Consider the following 24,888-nt stretch of genomic DNA (forward strand, 5'->3'; position numbering starts at 1 on the left):
GTGCCCACCAGCCATCTCAATAAAGCACTGCCCCAAATGAATTGCTTAGCCTCCTGACAACAGCAGCATTCTAGTTCACTTACCCTTTTTGTCACCCTCAAAATATTTAAAGTGACAACATGCCTTGGCTGTCCATTTTGAACTGCACAGCAGAGATAAAAAAACAAGTACTCCAGATACCCGAGATTTCATGTTGGAAGTGCTTAACAGTTTAAACTGAGATATTCTCCTTTTCTGAAACAGTCTTCTGTTTAAACAAGGGAAAATGCCAAAGTATAAATTTAAATGGGGGTATCAAGCTGGTCTTCTTTCACTCATGGAGATGATTTTGGTCAAGTTGATGCCTTTGCTAACGGAGGAGGCAAGGTCAGGGTTTTGCCAGCAATCCCCTTCCAAAAGCAGCTCTGGGGAGTTTGGGGGACCCTCCAAAACAGGGTAGAAAGTATTGTCAGAGCTTCAAGGTGAAGAACAAACTGGCACGCCCTCCTCTTTCATTAGTGGAGGTGTTCGGTGGATCAAAACTTTTCTGTAAATGCAAGGGCACCAGCTAAATTCCACCCACTAGAATTAACACTGCTAATTGACCCATGTGTAGATTATGCTATTTTATTTTTAAAAGGCTATCTCCATTTTGTATGTTTAATAACTAAACAGCCCTGGCAAAACATATATTCACATCTGCAGTGATTTTACATCAAAATGACTGATCTGTTGTTTATTTTACGAGTTTACAAGATACTTAACTTCCCAATCATAAACATGCTAGGCTAAGAAAGTAGGTGGTTATCAGCAGGTTTACCAACAGCTGCATAAGCAAAATCTTTACCAAGTGGTATAAAGGCGCGCGCGCACACACACACACACACACACACACACACACACCACTGGATAAGAGTTAGAAATTTAAGGGATTCCAACTGAGATTTTGCATTAAGGAAGTGCAGCTATAGCTATAGCCCAGATATAGCTATACCCCAGGTTCAGCATTACACATCCATAATATAAAATGTGAGACATCCCTACATCAAAGGACAGGCTATGGAAAACACTACTTCACCCTTTTTCTAATTAACACCATGCCGCAGGCTTGAGGAAAGAGAAATGGCACACTACAGCAACTGCTGTTTAGGACGGCATGTCCACTGCAGGTGTTTAAAAAGGTGAGCCTGTGTGAAATGTTTACAGCTGGAAATTTAAGCAAGTAAAAGATGTAATTTGTTAATATATATATATATATTGTTAGCTGTTGTAGATTTGGTCATAGTTCAGACTGAAAAATGTTCATGCAAATTAATAAAATATATATCTTTTCTGGTGGCAAAACACAAACAACTCCTTTTGGTTGTTTTTATTTTTAATATTGGGGGGCCTCAGTATGTGTGTGAAGACCTGGTGAAAGAAAAACAATAAAACGGAGGAAAGCAGTACAATTTCTGCTGTGCAGCAACATTGATGTTTCTAAGAACAATAAGGGGCTGAGGATAACAATTTCTTCTGCATAAGAGATAATTAAAGAGAAAATAAAAATAAGTAGGAACTTAACACAAGAATGGGCAACAATACCACTTTGACAGAGCTGTACTTGATGCAGGAACTAATAGGCTCCTTGAACCAGCTGTGTGCAAATTACAATGTCATTAACTGAACACAATTTACAGCCAAGAATATATAAATGCTCTTAAAAATGTATTCCTCCCCAATAAAAGGAGAGTATATTGTTCTGATACTTTCTAAAAATTTACTTCTAGTCAAAGTTGTTCTTACAACAGCGTTTCATGCATAAGTTCCTCTCACATCCTGTTGTCATATTTATTATTTCATATCACACAACTATCTCTCTATACAATTGTAGCTCTCAGTAGTTTCCCAGATATCATTAAAATTAGATGGCCTATACAGGATGACTTAAGAATGCTCCCTACAAGATACCTTTTGTACCTCTTGTATCAACATGACTAAAAATTAAAAACGAGCCTTTTACTTGCTTCAACTAGCATTACTGGGACTTGCACATACTACCAGATTTGCATGAAGTCACTACAGCCAATACAAGAATTTGAATATCGTTTGTTAACAAGAACTCAGTCGTTCCTCCAAATCCTTCAATGGAATGTATTAAAAATGCCACTGAGACCATTCCAATGTCACTCATTTATGCTGCCTGTCTCCTTTGGAATGATAATGTGGGTGAAAGTTTTATCAAACCTCTCTGTTCTGCAACAATAATTAACAGTGTATGGATAGTAAAGGGAAATGGAGAAGAGTACACTTGGAGATACACAGTGTACATGAACATTTCAAAAGGTTGCATTACTTCCTTGGCTTAGACTGAAGCACCTACAGCTTTTATGACTTTTTCCAGTGCTGACAGAGAAAGAAACTTTTTTTTTTAGTGCTGCAGATGGCATTCATCTCTTATCTTTCCCTATCATTGAATCTAGATGTGGTAGTGCAATTGATGGGAGTTGGGAGTCCAACAAGATTTAGACTCTACAGAGCCACATTCCCTATTCCTTATGTTCTACTGTAGCAAATGCCTGCTCTCAAGATAACTCCTGGTACTCAAGTTTCTGAAATGCTGATATTTAGTAGGCTCAAACCATTAAACTTAGACATGATTACGCTTCCAGCTCTCCTTTTATGATATAAAAATGCAATAAAATCTCTCAGTTTACCACAATGGCATGCTAAAATTGCATTCCATGGTTTTTTTTAAATTAAAATTTGAGAAGCACAGGTTTGCTCTGTGTTCCCTATAAATAATGCTATATAGGGTTCCATGGCTTTTGTCTTGCTTATAACCCTGAATATTGGTGTATACGGTACATTAAAATGGCATGTTTATAACTTATAATTCTTGATATTATATATTACAGTTGCTCAAATAAATATCTATAGTTTTATTACGAAGGCAGCAAAAATAGTAAACTATCATAAAAACTTCAACAAGATAGAGAAATACAAATGTTAAAGTTTACTAAATTTTGGGTGCAAGTTGTAGTGCTCTGGATCAACAATCGTTGGATTGTGCCATTCTTCTTTACTAAAGCTTATTTTCATCATTTTTGACAAAACAGATTTAGTGAGCTACACACAGAATCTAAACCATTAAGTTCAAAAGAACTGGAAATCCTGTTCTCTATTCTGCACTCTCAGTCTGTTGCAGTAGAAAGAATTATTCACATTGCTCACACTGCTGCTCCAACAAAGTAATCAAAAACAGCAATGTGCTGGCACCAAACTAAAAGGCCCTTATAATTGCCATGTTTCAAATTCCATTTAGTCAGCCCCTAGCAAAGAGGCTACAAAACTCTTTAATAAATCATAAAACCAGAGGGGGGGAAATTAGGTCATCTTGTCCATCCCCCAACATTTTAAAATTGCATTCTCCATTGTACCACTGAATACTCGGTCAACTTGTAAATGATTCAAGCGATGGGATTTTTACTGGCCCCCTGGAGAAACTGCTCTATAGTCCATGAGCGAGCTCTTTCCTGATAACACTTTCTCCACCTATTTACCCATTTTAGAGGACAACATATATATTATATTATATTATTGCCATTACTATTTTCACACTTTTTGATAATTTAGCAAAAGACTTTGTATTATTTACTGATCCCCACCACCACAAAAACCTTACTGCTACTTAAGAAACATTCTGTAACCCATTATAATTTGCTGCTATCTGTGTAATTTAGGGGCACAAACGAATGAAAATGTGAATGAATTGAATTGAGTTTATTACGGTCATAGACCAGAGAAACATAAAACAACAATAGTTTACAAAGGGAATAATGGTGTCAATTTAAAAAATTGTAAAATTATACATAAAAAGCAACACATATGCACACACACACACACACACACACACATATATACACATTTATGCACTGCAATATATGTATAGGCTTAAAAGATAAGGGGGCTTGTCCAGGGGTCAAGTCTTTTACTTTTTTACAGCTAATGCCCTCCGCTTGATCGCAGCCGCAGAAAATTTGGCCACTTTCAGTGTTACTTCTGGGTTTTTATCTCCTAGTAGAATTTTCAGCCGCTGAAGTTCAGATCGACCTGGAAATTTCTGAACGATGGGGGAGATAAACAGTGACCTAATATCCCCGTAAAGGTCGCAGTGTAGCAACACATGTGAAGCCGTTTCCACCTCTTTCAGACCACATGGGCAAACTCGTTCAACATAGGGTTTGCCCTCGTATCTGCCCTTTAGTAAGGCAGATGGCAGTACATCAAATCTGGTAAGGGTAAACGCCCGCCTGTATTTTGCGATTTGTAGATCCAGCAAATATGGTGTTAGATTAAACCCTTTTCCATAATCTTGGATAGCTGGATATTTATCTATCTTGCTCATATGATCCTGAAGCTCTACATCTCCTATTCGCTGGCTCACCATCCTTTTAGCCTTTTCAAAACCTGAGGCTATAAGTTCTTGTGAGGAAAGCCCCAGGCCCTTCAATTTTTCATAAAGTGACAATCTCCATTTAGACTGGAACGGGTCTAATAGAGTCAATGGAGCCACTCCCACTGGGAAAAATATGAGTTTTAGCCAGAGGTGAATCTTCAAGATCCATATCCTGGCATTAATAGAGAGTTGACCTACCTCCAGCCTAATGGCTGCGTTGGAAACGCAGGTAGGTAACCCTAGTAGGGAGCGGTAAAATTTAGTTTGTACAGATTCCAGGGACTTAAGTTTTTGACAATTAAATATCTGGGTGCCATACATCAGTTGTGGAAGTATTTTTGCGACAAAGACCTGGGAGGCAGCAGGAACATATTGACCTCCTTTTCTGTAGAAGAATCTTATGATAGCTCTAGAAGATCTTTGCGCATTTGCAATGGAATTCTTAATCTGATGGCACCAAGATCCCTTCTCGTCAAAGATTATTCCAAGGTATCTAAAAGATGTTACTTGCTCAATAGGTTGGTTATTAATTTTCCATTTATGTCGGAGTTTTCTCTTGGAGAACACCATAATTTTTGATTTAGTGTAATTTATTATTAGGTCTTCAGCTTCGCAATACTCTGTAAGAGCTCGTAAAAGTTTTCTTAGGCCCACACAAGAGAAGGAAATAAGTGCCGCATCATCTGCGTACAAAAGGACTGGAATTGGTATATTATTTAGGTTTGGGGGGTGAGTACTTGCTTCCTCCATCTTTCCGACTAAGGAGTTTATATAGAAATTAAATAGAATAGGGGCAAGAACACAGCCTTGCTTGACACCATGGAAACTTTGGATTTCCTTTGATAGGTTCCCATAACGGTCGCATCTAACACGGATCCGAGTATTTTCATGTAATCTACGGATAAGAAGCAAAAGACGTCTGTCGATGTTTGTGGCATTTAATTTTTCCCAAAGTCTGTGCCGGGGTATCAAATCGAAAGCTGATTTGAAGTCTATAAAGGCTACATAGAGGGAGCCTCCTTTCTTTGAGGTGTATTTCTCCACTAGATGTTGCAATACCAGTCCTTGGTCTAGAGTTGATCTATGTGCCCTGAAACCAGCCTGGGCTTCCTTAAGGATGTGCTCCCGTTCCAGCCAGTCCGCAAACTTTTCACGTAAGTGAGTTGCATAGAGTTTGCTGATGATGCTTAAGAGACTGATTGGTCTGTAATTGGCTGGATCAAGTTTACAGCCTTTCTTGAATATGGGAACGATGATTGCCAATCCCCAGTCCTCTGGTATTATTGCTGTTTGATCTATGCTGGTGAATAGGCTGGCAAGGACTGGGGCCCACCAGTCAATATTGGCTTTAAGAAGCTCAGGAGAGATATTATCTGCTCCCGGGGCTTTTCTGTGTTTGAGTGCCTGAATAAGCCTCCTGACCTCCGCAACCGACACCGGAGGCCACTCGTCACCTGCCTCACACTGTGTTAGTGGCTGTGTCAAAGGCAGAGCTGAATATGAAGATTGGAAAAATGCCTCCCAAGTCCCTGCAGGTATAGTATACTCCACTTCTGAGGAGGTAGATCGCACTCCATTTGCTACCATTCTCCAGAAGGTGGCCGAGTCTCTCTCTCTGGATGCATCTATTAGGCATTTCCATTCTCTTTTCTGTGCCTGGAGTTTTTTGTTTTTGATCAGGATTTTATAATTTCGTTTATCTTCAAACCAGACCGTGGGGAGTTGGGGTAAGTTGGCAGATCTATAATTCTTGTATTTTTTCAGTAAGTTTAGCTTCATGTCCTGACATTCTTGATCAAACCAGGGTTTGGAGTTTTTATATACTGAGGATTGCCTACTTGAGCTGTTCCTTTTTTCCTTCAGGGAATCTTGAAGGAGTGAAATTAACTCCTGAAATAAATTTATTTTTAATTCATGGCTTGAGGAAGTTATAAGGTTGTCTCTCTTAATGAGGAATTCCTTTGAACACAGCCTACTTGAAATTTCCTTATGCAGTTCATCTGTCCATCTGATACGAGAATATCTGAGCTCCAAAGCTGTAGGGCTCGAATGTTCGATTTTCTCAGCGCAGGATAAATCCTTTCCCGCAACTACGAGTGCACTTAATGGCAGATGGTCACTGTCTAAGCGCTCCTCCACTTTGCATTCCAAAACTTTGTTTTGAAGATCATACGACACGATTATATAATCAATTGTGGAGGCGCCATTATTAGATATAAATGTAAATTCTCCAACCTTCTCCCCCTCAGTACGGCCATTCAGTATAACCAAGTCCAACTTGTTGACCAAGTGTAATAGGCATAAGCCGGCATAATTGCAGCCTTTATCCTTTGAGGTTCTGGCTGGTATTGAGTGGGCTTCCTCTATAATGGGGGCTGTTTCATGGAAATGGGCATACAAGGCCTCATCAGATTGTCCAGTTCTGGCATTTAGGTCGCCTGCCACCACTACAGAGGCATCAGGAAATTGATTTGATAGTTTGTCAAGATACTGTTCTAACTGAGCCCAGGTATTTCTTATCAATCTTTTCTCTCTTTGTGGGGGTAGGTATACGTTAATCAGCAGCAAGCTGTGGGTTCTCCACTGTACTTGCACAGCTGTGGCCAGATGGTCTAGTGGGTCTAGTTTTTTAAATATGGCCCTTAGCCTTGTTGAGATTAAAGTAACTAACCCACCTTTAACTCGCCCCCCTCTAGTACTTAAAAGACCTGGGAGGGAGAACGCAGAAAAGCCATTTAACTCCACTTCACTTGTGCTCCAGGTCTCCTGGAGAAACACAATGTCATGTCTCTGAATATATTTAGCAAAGGATTGGTCGGAAGTCCTCTTTTGCCAACCTGCAATGTTCCAAGTTAGCAGGGCAAGGTTGCACGTTGTCTTGCCAAAAGTTGATCTTAGTCAATTTGCCTTTAAAAGGTTTTTAGGGCCTATCTTTTTATTTATTGGTTGAATTTCGTTCATTTTGGCAATGTCCATAGATGTATTATCGCCCAGATACTCAATGAAATCGATTGAAGGGTGCAACGTGCTAACATTAGTGATCAGTACTCCTTTTTTTGGCGAATCTACCTTAGGGTGTTCTATTTGTCTGATACCAAGTTCATCCTCATCCAGGTATCTCATGCTAGTCCAAGAGCGCGTTGTAGTTGTCACAGGGATGGTTTCCTTCTTAGATGGTAGTTTGTTGCTGTCCCTTACGCACTGTGTTAGATCTGTTGCTATCAGATTTATCTCTGCAGCTGCAGAGATATTGTAAGGGTAGTCTTTCATGGTTGCCATAGGGATGGTTTCCTTCTTAGATGGTAGTTTGTTGTTGTCCCTTGCGCTCTGTGTTAGATCTATTGTTAACAGGTTTATCTCTGCAGTTACAGAGGTATTATAGGAGTAATCTTTCATGGGGTCTGTCTTGGCTTTTTCAGGGAGGTTCTCTTTCTTTAATTGGTCCGTTGCCGGATCTTTCTCTCTTACTTTTTCCTGAACATTCATCTCTGTTAGCTTATTTCTAAGGGTCTCCAATCTTCCCAAGATCTCAGATTGGGCAAGGAAAGGCAACAATCCAAACTGATTTATTAATGCCTTTTCTTCTGGATAGAAGTTATCAGTCCCCTCATTAGGCAGTCTCATCTCCTGTCTTAGTTTCAAGGACCCTTGCTCAGTATGTTCCAGTTTGTCTTTTGAGTGTCCTCTCTCCTCCTTTGCTTTACAAGTAAATCTTGTCTCAGCTGTCGTAAGATCATCAGAAAACAAATTCAAACATGTGCTGTTTTCAAAATATCTTGTTACCGTTATCCTTTTCTTTAACAGCAAATGTCTTGATCTATATATATATATATTTAGCCAAGTTTTGATCTTTGAAGGAGGCAATCACTCGCAGAGAGTATCCATTGTAGAATATGAAATCTACTGAGATAATGTCATTTAATTTTATTTTCCCTGGCAGCATATCATCTAAAGTATTCACAAAATGCACCGAGCGTTCTTTCTGTGTGAGGAAGCCCTTTGGCTTCGGGTAGTTTCGGGTAACCCATTATAATTTGCTGCTATCTGTGTAATTTAGGGGCACAAACGAATGAAAATGTGTTACCTACAACAATAGTAGATGTGTGCATGCACAAAGTTCCAAATTATTTCATTTATTTAGTAGATTTATATCTCACTTTTCAATTGGAGTCCCCAAAGCGGCTATCAAGCATTTATAAAACACAACACATGCTCAAGAAACAAAACAACCATGCCCCCTGAAGCAGAATCCAGCTTCAAATATCCCTTCCTATAGGGCAGTTGCTAAACATTAGCTCTTACGATGGTCAGCCCTGATGCTACCTTTGTCTAACTCTCTCACTGCCTTCTTCCTTTTCACAGTGCACTTGATATCAGTTGGCTCTCTGACATTGCTTTGATATCAGAAAAAGCAGATTGTTTCCTGAGCAGCAATACTGGATTGGGAGGGGGGGGGGACAGTGGACAACCAAGTAGGTGACCAAAAAAGCAGTGCTATTGAAGAGATGAAATGTAAATATTTGTATTTACTTATAAAAGTATTTATATACTGCCATCTCAGAAAATATCAGGGTGATGTACAATAACATGTATGCAAATCATAAAACACCATTAAAAACAGTGCAAAATAATCATTAAAATGACTGGCTAATCAAGAATATTTTAACCAACTTCTTAGGCCTGTCTGCATAAAAAGGTCTTCAAGAGATGCCTGAAAGTCAAAAGCAAGGGTTCCTACCGAACCTCTGCAGCAAGAGTGCTCCACAGCATGGACGAGTGACACCAAATCCCCAACTTCTACTGGAAGCCAGTTGGGCCTCTGTATCTAAGGGAACAACCATCAGTGTCCATCTAGATGATCTCAGTAACTAAGTTGAGATATACGGACTCAGGAAGTCCTTAAGCTATCCTGGATCCAAGTGGTTCAGGGCTTTGTATATCAACACATGAGCTTTGAACCTGACCCAGTATCGTATGGGCCTGCAGTGCAGACCTTCTATCAGAGGTGTCACATAATGTTGAAGGTCTGGCCCTATCAGCAGCCTAGACACTGACTAGACACTAGCTGGAGCTTCCAGACCAGGCCCAAGGGCAGACCACATAAAATAAACATGTACTGCATACAGATTATCAAAGTCCTAAGTTATCATAAAGAACACGTAGAATGCAGACTTTATGCTTGGTAGCTTTTCTCCAGCTTTTACACATCTTAACCAAAGAGATACAAGTGTGGAAGTACTCATATAATATTTAATGTACAATTCTTCCTGATATCCAACCATGGTTATTTCTACCACACATGCCTTTAATGGTCCTATTTTGAATAGAATCATAGGATTGCAGAATTGAGAGACCATAAGGGTCATCTAGTCCAGCAGTCTGCAATGCAGGAATCTTTTGTACAATATGGGGCTTAAACCCACGACCCTAAAATAAAGTGTCTCATGAATACATTTATACAGTATTACTGCAAAATTGAAAGTGAACAAACTTCTTACATCAACCCTTGTGTGAAAGCATGCTACTTCTTGTTCGCTCCAAACTGATTGCCCTTCAATTTTAAAGCAATTAGCTAAATCCTGGCTCTTGCAGTGTGAGACACCATGAGACAAGAGCTATCTTTCCACACACTATTACTGATCTTATCTGCTAGTGCTATTATATTCTCTCTTCAGTCAACTCTCTCCTAAACTGAAGAAACAATCACTATTTGTTACATTAGCAGGTCCACACCTCCTGTTATCTGTTTGACCTCCTCTGTAACTGTCCACATTCTAATGTAGTCTCCTTGAAGCTGATTATGTGTGTGTGTGTGTGTGTGTGTGTATATATATATATATATATATATATAAAATGGCATTTATAGCCATGCTTTAGTCAAAAAATCTCTTAGAGAGCCTAAAAAATCAGTATTAAAATAGTAGTGCCTGTCCTCAGGCTTACAACCTAAAAAGACATCACACATAAAGAAAAAATAGAATGAGAGGGAAGAGGGGAAAACAAGCTCAAGTTCTTAAAGTTAAAATTAGATATAACAAGAATTTTAAATTATATTTTAACATCTCTATTCTATATCTCACACTTATAATTTCTTTTTATTTAAAAATATATTTATCTTCTTGAAATTATATCTAAACAGCTGGAGAAATGCAGTACATGTAATAAAATTCATTTGCACACAAAACGTCAGTATTGGGAACAGCAGAATATTATTTCTCTTCTTGGGTTGCACTGCTAAATGACCTTGAGTGGTTATATCACTCACTGCTTTCTTTTTCTCCTCTCTCCCATCATCTATTTTTATCATGCATCTCTTCAATGCAGGTACCACTGTGTATGATATTTATAGGCTCTTGTGCATTAGAGATTCCACAGAAGAGGATGAGAAACAGAACCGTAATTTCAAAAGGACTGACTGTTCAGAAGTACCATTAAAATTGGAAACTACTCATATTCTGATTAACACAGGTTTTGGCTTCAACTTAGCTTGCCTTTAAATAAATACGAACTGCTTATATAGACATGAATTCAATCACCAGATACCGATCCTGAGTTGGACATGGTGCTAACAAAAACAACCCGTGTCTGAAAGTAGAGCTATATACACTGGAGGAAAGAGCTTGGATTTTGGCCAGGGGTGCCTTCAGACCCCAAATAAAATTGGGGGGTCCCCAAATTTGATAAGTGGTGCCATTCAAATGGTGTGTGCACACCACATATTGTGATCAATTATGCGGGGTGGGGCTTACCTGCCCCTCCTATTTTATGTAAGATGGCACCCCTGCACACAATTACCTCCATGGTGCAATGGTGTTTGACACAGTGTGTGTTGAAATCCACTCACTGAAGGATTAACGAGGCCCTTGGTGGGCTGATACATTAAGGAAATGGGCTGATACTATGACATAGCACCCGAGGAGTGGTCCGCAGCAACCAGCATGGCCCTAATGATGTCACTGGCCTATACTGGGTATTGCTAGACACTTCTTGGGTACTAAACTAGTGGCATCTGCACAACAGTATTCAAGCCACAGATGTTCATCCTACTCTGATGTCCTGAGTGGTGTTGTTATATTTTACAAAGTGAGAAAATTGCTCTCTTTAGGCTTTAATCTAGGCTTTATTTAGGCCTATACCAAAACTAAATAGAGTCATGCTTCTTCCACCATATATAAAAGAGTTCAAAGCTACCACAGATGAATAGCAGATTCTTTTTAATAAGTGTTCTGACATGAACTATATTTCTGTTATCGCACACATGATGCAGTTCAGAGAAGCATGCTTCTACCATGGCTAATCCTTAACCATTCAGGCAAGAATAAATCTATATAAATAGATAAAAGGAACTTACAAGTGTCTCTTGTACCTCCTTTTGCCCCCATTCAAAATTACCTGCTCGTCCAGTTTTTAAAAATCTCCTAACATCCAGTGTGTGAGGGAAAAGGTCAACCGAATGCCAACCTAGCTAAGCAATGTTTCAATACTTCAGTTTCAATTTGCAAAGGGTTTCGTAGTATGTGTTTGAGAAGCTAAGAGCGCAATAAAAATGGACACCCCCAACATGCTTCCATGTGCTGTAAAGATCTTGTTTGAAAAGGTTACAACAGAAAAATCCATGGGAAAGATGAAGAGTTCAGACCAAAAATATTTTTTTTATTCTAATATTAAATCTGAACTAGTAACATTACCTTTCCTTCCGTTTCCCTGTGCCAAAAGAAATCTGCCCCCCCCCCAAAAAACCAGCTCCCAATAGGCTATACATCCAACACTTGTCAAACTAAGAGGAGACCCACTGATTTCAGTGAGTTTACTCTCAGTATGACTTAGTTGGATATCACCCAAAGAGTTTAACCTGCCTTACCAATTACATACATACATACATACATACATGCATAAATACACACACACTCTCTCATACACACACATACAGGAGCTGCTAATGAACATAGCTATTGGCCATTGTACAAATTTGCTACAGCTCATGAAGAATATGCATTCTACTAATTTCTTAGTCAATATACATATTCTCCAACAGGCCTTGGGCATTGTTAATATCTCAACATTTTATGAATTATCTGCCCATTGTGCAAATGCCCCAACAGAAGTTGGGGAATGTGCCTATCTCAGCTACATTTTTACATTCTCTGGGCAATAGTGCCTGTTCTCCAGAAATTATGCATACATGCCCTTGGTTTCTATCCCTAGTTGAAAACTGGGCAAATCATTGCCTGCAAGCAGCCTGCAGTTGAGAAGATATACACATTGGTCAAAGCCTCTTGGAAAATATGTATACTGACTGGGAAATGAGTACAATTCTTTCTTCATGCACATTCTCCACAAACTGTGAATGTACACAATGGCCAGTTGTTATGTGCATTAGCTGTTCAGCTCACATTCCCCCTAACATATGTACAATACACACCTGGGAACAGATTTCACATGATTTATCTTCTGTGGAGAATACCACATCCCAGTTTAAATTTGCAATCATCAAAGAAACTTTACCACAGGGCAGATACACATATTTTAGTTTTACAGTGTGATATTAAGGTTGTGGGTTTTTTTTTTAAAAAAATCTAACTTCACTGTCACTTGCTCCTTAATAAATGTGCTTAAGATTGCAGCTTTCAGATGCTATATGGATTTGCTTGGAAACAAGTCTCACAGCAGTCAGTGAGGCCTACTTGCAGTAAATGTATATAGATGACGCCTGTAAATTTTACCATTTTGTTTTACATTTGTCATTGTCCTCTCTGCCATATCTTTCTGTATGCATTCATGGTTGCCAATCCTATTAGCATCTATATTACTTTTGATGTGGGATTCTCAAACCTAAAAGACAGGTTGTTCATCTCATTTCACTTTATACATAGCAAGGCCTGGGAGAAACCATGGTCATACCAAAACTACAGTAGTTTTGTTTCAGATGCTGTTGGTCATGCTATATATTTTGTTGATATTTCATGCGGTTAGTTAGGAGATTTCATATTTCTCAAGACGCCAAGTTGTATATTCATCTCAAATCTCATCTTGTCCAACACTTTTGCTGGATCAGTGCAAGCCTATTCATTGCTATTCAGTTGGACGTGCCCTTGAGGTCAATGGGATTTACCTCCCAACAAATATGCATAGGATTACACATATTTGCAAACCTCAAGAGACAGGGTAGACTCAGGATCAATCTGATTTTGTTAGTACAGACAAAGTTAAATTATAAACTTTGCTGAAACTATATGTAATTTGTAAGGAGACACTGAATGGTCAGAGACAAAGTATCTTGAGACAACTAAATTTTAGTTTCTCAGAAATCCAACAGATTATATTTCTGTAGAGGTCCCTCTGCCCCCATGCCTATAGTGACAATATGGTAGGAAACAGAACAAAAAGCCTGCAGAATCTCCCTTGCACATGCTATTCAGATGTGCCAGACTCTCACTTCCTACACTCTACTCTGTTTCTCCTCTTGGAGGACTACAGAAAAAAGCAAGTTTTTGTTTTGTTTTGTTTTTTACCAATAATAACCACAAAGGTCATCTTCAGACCATATGTCCACAAACAAAGCAAAAGATGCTGTGTTAAGTTTTATGTCTTTGGACCACAGGAATACCCAATATCTTGCGATACCAGTTATTTTATTCACTGAATGAAGAAATAAATTCAGTAAGATTTATTTTGGTTACAGCTTTGTGAAATCAGACCTCATATTTATCAAAAATTAGTCTAAGGATAGGAAGACATTAAGCATATTTCATAAATAATTCTATCAGCCTTTCTACTGGATAAGTAAAAGGTTAAAAAATTAATGAAACATATTTTATATAATATTAACAATAGTAGGCATGTTTAATTTAACTACTAAAAATCTAAAGTCTGGAGAGGAGCAATCATGAGCTGCCTGTTACAGAAATTAATTTTAATTAGCATTTCTCTCAAGGTCCCTCCTAGCATACATTTCTTGGATGTTTTTACAACTTGTATTTCTTTGGTGAAGGTAGTGTTAAAAACTCATATATACATATATATACATATATATATATATATATATATATATATATATATATATATATGCACTAGGTGTCAAATGGCTCCTTAAAGCAGGGTTACAGTCATCAAAATGGAATATCTAGTTGACATTTTTGGGCGACAGGGCTCAAAAGACTTTTGGGTTCCTGAAATCTGTTCTGATTGTACAGATAAAATAGTATAGATAACATTCTACAGGATATGCTGTTGGTGTGTGAAAACAAGCAAGATCCCAGGCATGCACTTCCAGGTGGTGGAGATGTCAGGCACCATCCAGGCACCCAAGCATCTTCACTTTGTTACAAGTGGTTGATAGCCAGGTGCAAAATATGCCTGGTGAATTTCGATTGCTGGGTAAAAGCAATCTACAGGTAATACACTCTGGTGAAATAAGTGTATCCCAGTTCTAGACACAGATGGAATGTAATCATATTTACAAAGTTGTATGTTTGTTTCTGGTTGCAGAAAAATAAAATAATTTATGTGTTCAGTCCCATGGCATCTTGCTTTACTTGTTCATGATTGCTTTCAGAAACAATTAGACTGAATTATTTCTCTCTTTTGTTAAACTTAAGGCACTGGCCTGATCGCCTACACATGAAATCATATTGATATGAGTTCACTTGATTTAACTGGAGTTGTTGCACAACAAAATCTGCAATGTATTTCAAAAACAACTGATTCATTACTACTACTACTAATAAAAATATTAATACTACTACTAATAATAATAATTTCTTATACCCCTGCCATCTGACTGGGTTGCCCCAGCCAGTCCGAGCTGCTTCCAACAAAAATATAGAAAATATTAAGAAACATAATAATTTTTAACCACACAGACACACACAGCTTGGATAAAACTTCTGTTATAACACAACCAGAATTTGAAACATACTCTAATTTCTTCCTGTCTCAGCACTTCTTACTTATTTACCTATAATACAGTAGTGCATTCGCCTGAACCATATAATCTTGTAAGTGTATTTTGTCCCATCAATGGTCTTCACAGACAACCTTCTCATCTTAATAATGTTGTGGATACATTAATGTTAAGAGAAATACATTCATGTATGTTGCTGCACATCTATTCTTCAAGGACAGCTTTGCTGACTCAACCCATTACCAATCCACATTCCTTAACAAACAATGAAATTATCATAATTATAATTTGGGGAATAAAATTGTAAGTACATGGGCAATGAACACCGCTTTGACCTTTTGTCTTCAACTCAGCTTGTTTTATTTGCAAACACATATGCAAGCACAAACTCCACATTCATCTCTCCTAGCCCCTCCTTCAAATGAATGTCCAACAGGGAAGCAGTAGTCACATCTATTCAGCATTATGTATTATGATAAAATATGGCTCAGACAGACTGTCTCACTGCCCCACCCTCATTTCCTTGAGCCAAAGTGATGTCATGGTCAAAGCAGCAATAGGGACTCCATTGCTACAATTCTAGAGACTTCTATGTCTCCACCCTCTTTTCCTATAACATTGGACTACAGCAGCAGTTAAGGTCCGCTCAAAGTTAGCTTACAACATGGCAGACACTTCCTGCAATAACAGATAGTTTTATAAATCATCCACTGGCCTCATGAGGAGCTAGTTCAAAAACAAAGTGACATGAGTGTTGGTGGCATTAATATAATTAACGACAAAACATTTAATTCCCCCCATGCCAAAATGTATTTAAGGTGACGTGCTGTTTCTACCCATGGACCACTGCTATTACCAGGGCAATGACCACATTCTGTTGCAACCATGCTGCCAGACACACTGTCAAGTGGAAACTAGAAAAATAAACTTGTAGCAGTTTCTTTTCAGGATAGGTTGTCTCTTTATCCTGATGTATCAATTTTTCTTCCACTCTAGCGCTCCAGTTCAATTCAGTGGTTATTAAGATCATGATTAGGACTGACATCCTAAATACATTTAACTGGAAGTATGTCCCATTAAACCAGCTAGGCTTACTTTTTCATGGAATGTAAAGGCTGCTCTGTAATATCACTACTAGCAGAGTACCAATATCACACTGAAATGCAATGATACATTTTAAATGAAGGAATCTGGGGCAGTCGAGTTTGCAGAACATAGTACTTCCCTTTTAGCTTATGTAAAACAGAACAACATAGAACAGAGTGACAAGTGTTAAAAGTGCATTTTTAAACATTAAAAACCACCAGTTAAGTTTGATAACTGAAGTATAAAACTAGGGAAGCAGCAACTAATCCTATACATTTTTTCTCAGAAATAAGTCCCAAACACTTCAATGAGACTTAATAGATCAGGCTGCCCACATGTACACACCTTGATTCATCCTAGTCCTCTTTTAAAAAATGTATATTTTAAGTAACAACTGAATATGAAACTTCTCTAGTCTAGGGTAAATCAAAGCTACTTTTTCCAGAACAAGAATAAATGTGCTTTCAGTTTCAATGAAACTGATGTGAAGAGGACTAAATTAGTCTTCTGAATACAAATTTAAGCTATATTAACTATACATCAGATAAAATCACTATTCAAACAACACTAAACATGTTTTATAGAAGGTAATGAAGCAACCTATAGGGAAAAAAATCGCATATGTAACTTAAAAAAAATTATTGAAATAATATTTTTTAAGCATTTTAAAATAAAATCCAGCCCAGTTGATATATTTAACGTCTTTTAACAAGAACAAGCTTCCTTGCAAGTTTCAACCACATGCTCAAAGATAGGACATGAAACCAGTTTTAAATGCTCGACAAAGTTTGATAACTGAACCACACCCTTTAAATACCAACCCTTCTCTCTACTTGCTACTACACTATGCATTTACACCGTCCTCAAACCCTTGGCATCAAGAGGATCTTCATCATCACAGGCTGTAGAATTCACCCCACTTTGCGGTCAGGTAAGCGGTGGTGATCGGCTACTGAGTCATTCTTTCAAAGTAGCACTTAGGAACGAGGAAAGTAACACTTTCAACCCTAACCCGCGATTTAAGCGCTTTAAGCGCTCCGCTTGATTCCCGACTCAACTAGCCCTCTCCAGCGCCTCTCTTTTTCCTCCCCCATCGCACACGTCTGATTAATACCAGCTGTTTCCCTCGATCTTTCCGTTTAAGCTCGCAGCAGCTTCTTCTTCCCCAACTTTAAGCTCAACTCTGCAGCCGAGAGAGATGCAGCCATAGGGAACCTTGGGATTGGGAATGCAAAAGAGAAAGAGCAGGAGGAGACAGCGCTTCCACTGCAGAGGTCCAGAGCTACAATTTACTATATAACCACACCCACCGCATTGCAGAAGGCACGAGCTGGGGAGAGGCGAAGTGGGGAAGGAGGGAGGGGAGAGAAGGAACAAGCAGGAACCCACGGGCGAGGCGGGGCGAGACATAGCACGATGCCAAGGCCAGTTCCCAGGCACGGGCTGAGGGCGGAAGCTTCTTTCCCCGTGCCTGCGGCAGACTGCAAAGGAGTTAACCGCCCAAAGTTGAAGGAGGCCCAGCAGGTAAGCAAGGAAAAGGGATGCACGATGTTGTGCTCAGCAAAAAGTCTGCCGAGAAGGAGACCTGCTACATGACCACATGAAAGGGAGGGGAATGTTGCCACCTCCCCTACTTTGGGACGCCATCCTGCTACTGATGCGAAAACTGCTTCATAACCACCACCACCGAAGTTTAGATAAGTTTTGTGGGGGTTTTTGTGGGGAGGGTGTTTATTTATTTACTTCACATCACATCCACGTCTCTCCACCTTTCAGCTCCCTAACGTTACTCAATAAAAGAGTACAACAGCTAGGAAGGTCAATATTGCCATATTGGAAGAAATGGAAACGGCCAGTGGTGGGCGAAGGGGGCAACCTCGAGAAGATGCCCACGGCTGCGCCTGGGCACCAAGAGAAGGCGTAGTGGGGGCGGAAGGCGTATGACAAGCAGGACATCCTATCTCCTAGGAGTCAGAAAGGGGGCAAGGCCACGAAGCCCCATGGAAAGGCACCATCTGGATGGCCACTGGGACAGCCCGATGCGGGATACTAGATGGGCCTGTGGCCTGATCCAGCTGCGCGCTTCTTAGGACGGGCACTGCTGAGGAAGGTAAGCAAGGCAGCCCCAAGCAGGCAGGAAGGACAAAAGCTTCTTGGTACCTGGGCTCGGTCTGTGCAGGTTTTTGCTATGCTCGTTGAGCCCGACACAAGCGCCCTTTTCCGCCAGCTCACCGCAAGCCTTCTCGCTCGTCTTAAGCCCAGACGACAGCGCCCTGCCCCAGCCGCCCCAGACTCCCTTCTTCCAGAATTCCTAAGCCCCAGGCAACTCCGGAGGGGGAGGCACTGCAGAGCCACAGCCACCCCGTCGCAGCAAAGTCAACTCACGCGCAGATTGCAAATGCTGCCCGTTCGCTCCATCATGCTCCACCCGCGCGCGCGCGCACCGAGCTCCCGGCCATTCCGCCGGCGCCCGGCTGCAGCCTAGGCATACCTTTCCCCGGCTTCCAAGGCAGACCGTGCCTTTCCGACTTAAGCCCCCCTGTTACTGCTTTATTCTGCTGCCTGCCCCCCCCCGGCAGCGCCCTTCCTCCCACCCCCATTCATTTCCCTAAGTCAGCAGGAAGACCTTGGCCGGCGCTAGCAAATGCAGCAGGCAGCGAGTTCCCCGCCTAATTCAGATCTCCAAGCTCCTCAAACCAGGGGGGACCACCGGGGGCCAAGGCCACAAAGCAGCCCCTCGCTCCGGGCGCGGGGAAGCGGCTTTCCTGCCTGCCAGCTCCTCGCCAGGGAGGAAGCGCCAGGAGAGCAGCTGCCCACCCCGCAGCCCCGGCTTGGCGCCCTTCTGCAGGCCGAGTGCATGCGAAATGTTCAACCACGGACAACTGTTAACGTAAAAATGGCTTCTAGAACATGCATCACGATTCACGGGAGACTTAAATCAATCGGAGCAGAAGGCGAAGGCCTTCGAGAGCCCTCTTTCCTTCCCCTCCCTCCCAGAGCCGCTTTGCAGAAGGAACGCGCGCAAAACACCACGGGAATAACGAGCAACCGCAAAGACTCAGAGGTCTGTGTACCTTGTCAAAAAGAGCGCTGCGAGGAGAAGGAAGAGCCGGGACTCGGGATCCAAGTCGGCTTCCAGCACGTCACAAGGACGTGCAGCAGCTGCAGCAGCAAGAGCCACGCGTCAGCAGCAGCAGCAGCAGCAGCAAGCACAGCGAGGCTCAACCCAGGACGAGCCCTCTGCGTTTTTCAGCAAATCAGAATTAGGCAGACGCCTTCCCAGACCCCCGAAAACGGAAAAGAGAAGCAAGATCCTGCCAGCTCTTTAAAAAAAGAAGACGACGAGCAGAGAAAAACTAACCTTCCAGTAAACAACAACAAAAAAAGACCATATGTTAAAAACAACCCACCAAACGCACTTTTCTTCATCAGCAATGCAGATGTCTGGATTTACAAGATCCAGCTAATTTTGGCCACATCTCCTGAACCAAACATACCCAAAAGTCAATGGTGCAATAACACAATTGCAGTTTAAAAGAATAAGATCAGAAGCTGGCTTGACACAAGTCTAGTGGCATGTCTACAATAATAATAAATACTAGCACTTCAGCACTATTAGCATCCTTTTACTTGGAAGTAGGTCACATTGGTTTCAGCGCAACTTATGTTTATGTAAGTATGATAAGGATGTCACATGTAACACTTAGCATTATACTGCACTACAGAGTGCTCAAAGCATTTTACATACCTGATCTTGCTATAATCCTTAGAACTTATTGCCGGTGGAAAAGCTACAGCCAAAATGGATTGTCTGAAACCACATTATGAAACTGGCAGAAGCAAGATTCAAACTGGGGACTTGCTACTTCATAGCTCAGCCTGCTACTGGCCAAATTAGTAGAAACCTGCTAGTTTTAGTGTCCCAATTCACACACAACACTGTCAAAACCATGGCTCAGCATGAATGATAAAGTTTGTGGTTACTTGAGCAAAAATCACAGCAGCAGCTTTAACTTCTTCCCTGGTTCTGCGGCTGTTGCATTACCAGGAGCTAAGCCATGGTCTGGCTTAGCTTTAAGTGTGAACCTTGACTCATGGGTTTTTGTCTCCCTCAAATCACAACCAGTAAGCCAAGATTAAGACTTGGCTGTAGCTCAGCTACAAACCTTACAGTGCCTGGATGCCCTTCATATAGAAGACAGAATATGCAGAGCAGGGATGGGGATCCTGTGGCCCGATGTTGTTGGACTCTAACTCCCATCAACCGTAGCCAACAGAGCCAGTAGTAAGGAATGATGGGAGTTGTAGTCTGTTCTCACTCCTGTGCTAACACTGGAGTGTCTCATTCCCGGTGCATATAGCTCCAAGCTCCTCAAACCAGGGGGACCACCCTGAAGTAGAAAGTGGCAAACGCTGCTTACAAAAAATGCACCTTACAAAAGACCTGCAGGTCTTATACTAGTAAAAATGGTCCCAGGAATGTAATGGAATGGGATATATTTGTGCAACAAGTATACTCTATCTGCCCAACTCTGTAGAGGTTGTATTATTTCTGGTAATTAGACCCCCAATTCCGTATGAATGTATCTTCTCTGGGGACTGACTGGTTAGAATGTCAGGTATTGATTTTTGTGCATTGGAAATACTATGCATGTATGATCTCAGTAATCCTAACAACCACCTTGTAAGTTTTGTAACTATTACTTAAGGTTTTGCCAAAGGCCACCTAGTGAGATTTGAATCATGGGTATCCCAACTCCTAGCACACAATTCTAGTCATCACACTACTTTGGATTGCAAAGTACTGTCAATGAGACCTCTGAACCAAGTATATCAGTGCCATTATTTATATCTGTATTTTCCCCTTCCTCTAAGGAACTAGTGCATACATACTGGATTCTCATTTTTTTAAAATGAACTCAAAACATGGAGGAAAGGAAAGGAAAAAGGCTAGAGAGTAGTTCAGACTCAGGGGCAGGAGGGTGGGGTGGGCAAGAGACAGAGATGAGTCAGCCTGCTGAAGAAGCCAGGGAGTCTGCCTCTCTTGCTGTGACCAGCTCTCCTCCTGCCTGGTCTTCAAGAACATGAAGATAAATGAAGAGGGCGGAGCAAAGAGAAACAAGACGATGGAGTCTTAGGCTGCTGGGGAAGGAACCCAGAGAAGAACCTTAGAGAGTGGGAAGCTGGGGATCTTCAGTCCTCACAACTGCCTCATTTGAGCAAGACCTACTGGAAAGAGTTGCTGCCCTGCCATCACTAGGTCTGTGCTGTTTTGGTTTCTCTGAATAAAGGGTTAACTTCACTGACACCGGGTGTTTTATTGCTAAGCAGCTCCTGCTCCTCACAGCAGGCAAGAAAAAAAAGGCATATAGAAAAGTGATCCATTTTTGGAATATATTGTGATATAAATTGGTATTATAAAGGTATAAATTTATATTAATTAATGAGGATAGGCGTGCATGGTACACCACATGTGTCCCTTTGGATTCCAGCCCATCTGGGCTTACAAAGTGGTTAAGAATACAATACTTTCTTATTGTTGGAAGGCATGACACATTCCTGGTTCTTCTATTTCAAGTAGAGAGAACAGCATATTCACTTTACCTATGTATACAGTCTCCTTGCTGGGGTAAACAATCTTACCTTTGTTCTCCTCTTCTGAATTTCATTCCTTCCCTTTTCCTTTTTAAGAGATGAGATCACTGGTCTGAACATAATGTTCCAGATGAGCATGAGCTATTGATTTGTACCACAGACTTATAATAATTGGCTGCTTTTTTCCATATTATTCTTACTGAATCTTAGCTGAGCAGTAGTCTTCAATCAACTGTCCTCAATTACCCTTCTAATAAGATATCAGAATAGGGATGGAGTTGGGGAGTTACTAAAGCTGCAAAACTTACATGGCAATATTTACTCAGAAGTAATTCCCACTAAACTTAGACTTTGAAGAATACATAATTTCATGCATAAATATTAATTGTTTTACCAAGTTAAAAACTTCTGTCATTCAAAACTTGGCAGTCTTCTAGCTAATATTACATGGAGACTGGACTGTCTGTGATGACTCAGTGGTTGTATATGCACATGTTCAGAAGTATTTGTTTCTTTACTATTGTTCAGCTGTTTCAAGTCTGATACTACAGCCGTATAGTGCATTCAGAAGTAACGCCAATTGAGTTCAATAAGGCCTACTTCCAAGTAAGCGTACATAGGATTGTATCCTGTGCTCCCACAATGAAAACAGGTGTGGTGACCCCTGAATTTATTTCTATTTACTAATAGTATTTACCTGCCTCTCTGCTCAACTTAGTTAAATTCCCTCAATATCTTATTTGTAGTTTACTATTAGGGATGTGCACAGTTCTCAAGGTTCACCTTGTATCTGTGTTTTAAGTAAGTATGTAAGCAAGTAAGTAACCTGTTACATTCTCAATACTCTCTCTGCTTCAATCGGTACCACTCTTTCTAAAATGAAGATCTGTGCTCCCCCATTATTATTAGAACAATCAAAAATCAGCTATAACTTTTACTCCTTTTGACTAGTGGATGGAATTTACAGACACACTAACCCTTCTAGCATGGATTCAGCCTTTCAAAATTCATTTCCCCCACAATAATCCTTTATGAGGGAGAAGGGAGATTGTGCTCTTTCTTACTGTAAGATGAGTGGTGTGGAATCTGGCTTGTACAATTTTGAGAATTTTGCAGATTCATCTCAGACCTTGGACACATTCATAGCATACTTTTAAAGTGCTGTCCTACCACTTTAAGCAGCCGTGCCTTTCCCCAAAGAATTCCAGGAGCTGTAGTTTGTTAAGGGTGCTGATGGTTGTTCCCCAAAACATGTAATTATTGGGTGCAACTTAACACAGTAACCATTCTTGTTTTGATCTTTACTGAGAAGGCAGAAGACAATTCAGGAGCTGTTGAGTAATTAATGAGATCTAATGTGTACTCTTTCTTTGCTTCATTTATATGCATGGATTATGTACTCTTCTGAAACTGCAATAAATTTATGTGCAATAAATTATCCTAAATTAGTGGAACTATAATGCATCTTTCATTGCTTTAGACAGTGTATTACTTAAATAATTATACCAAAAACTATAAAAAGGGAACAGGGGTCTCTCATTTTCACCCTCTTCTTTTAAGATTGGTAACATTTTTATCTAGCCTCTTCCAGAAAAATGTAGCACCTGGAATGTGACAATGGTGATGCTTAGCTATGAACTGCAGCAAGATTTCACATCCCTGTTTTGTTCCATTGGACGGGAGAATTTCAGATCAAGCTTCTACTTCAAGCAGTTATATTACATTCCAGAGCTTTCAGAGCACAAAACGAGAAATTTTGCTTAATTGTGCTTAATTAGAAAAAGGAAATTTTATTGCTAGGTAGGAGGTGAAAATTGTATAAAACTCAGGCAACTATAATTAAATGCGGAATGTAGCCTTAAAGCAGTTTCCCTCCTGATGTTGCTGGACTACACCTCCCACAACCCCTGGCCATTGGCCATGCTGACTGGAACTGATGGGAGTTGGAGTTCCTCAACATCAGGAAGCCTTCCAGCCTTACCCTGTACTAAAGTCAAGTCTGCTAAAAAAACCAGCGAGTTTTAGGAGTACCTAACTTTGCAGAATTGTTTTACAGAACTTTAAAAGGCAAGTACAGTTGAGCTGCTTTATTTGTTTACCTCCACAGAGAAGCAAATTTCCTACTGCCCATCTACCCAAATCCTAATGGACATTTCTGCATTTTGTTGGGAAATTATTTACTATCAGACAAATATTACAACAGTTGAAGTAACATGGATTAATTCAGGGACATTTTACCAAATAGGAATATGTCACATAATTCCTGCATTGAAGACTCAGATTATTGTTTATGGAGTGAGAAAGTGGATTTTTAGGAAGAACATGGCTGCACATGTTTAATAAATACTTCATATGCCTAGAAACCTGAGGCCTTGAAAAATAGTCTAAAGACCCCAAAAGAATAGTTCCTGAATTCAGAGCACTTTTGAAGGGATATCTAAGTTGAACTATCAGATTTATGAAGAAAAAATAAATAAAAAGCAATTTAAGATATATCAAAAATGTTAAATTAAAACACGCACACCAGTTTTGTGCTACATTTATACTGAAGAACAATCATGGTAACCTCTGAAAACAATCAGAATTGTATGTAGCAATTTTGAATATTACACTTGGGCATAATCAGCGTCCTTCCTTTAAGGTCCTTTTATTATGTCTGCACTGCAGATAGATTTATCTTTGTATGTTTATATTTCCCGATTATCATACTGCTTGGGCAGGCAAGGACATTACGCCATGAAACAGAAAATTGTTAAATGCCAACTTATTTTTCCATTTTATCAGGGTGCTTTTCTACATATAAATCAACTGACTTCAGTGGAATTTTTTTTTTATAATATATTTATTAGCAATTTTTTAATTTAATTGCAATTCCAATAAACAATAC

The 24,888-nt window shown here is 40.1% G+C and overlaps 1 protein-coding gene across 24 annotated transcripts in view; it reads right to left on the reverse strand.

The window, feature by feature from the left end:
* The window catches only part of EPB41L3 (erythrocyte membrane protein band 4.1 like 3), a 131,948-nt gene that overhangs the window by 69,928 nt on the left and 37,132 nt on the right, over positions 1-24,888 (reverse strand). For 4 of the 24 annotated variants that reach the window (XM_081873818.1, XM_081873825.1, XM_081873817.1 and 1 more), the window contains exon 1: positions 19,481-19,622. The exons of 1 other annotated variant lie outside the window; for it this stretch is intronic. The gene's annotated coding sequence lies outside the window, so the exon portion shown is untranslated. Of the gene's footprint in view, positions 1-17,227; positions 17,253-17,520; positions 17,687-18,566; positions 18,656-18,791; positions 18,817-18,897; positions 18,920-19,480; positions 19,636-24,888 lie in introns of those variants that run through there. 19 more of the 24 variants (XM_081873834.1, XM_081873813.1, XM_081873814.1 and 16 more) reach the window with 16 other exon arrangements.

Source organism: Podarcis erhardii (assembly GCF_964252035.2).
Source record: "Podarcis erhardii genome assembly, chromosome: 8".
Classification (NCBI taxonomy): domain Eukaryota; kingdom Metazoa; phylum Chordata; class Lepidosauria; order Squamata; family Lacertidae; genus Podarcis; species Podarcis erhardii.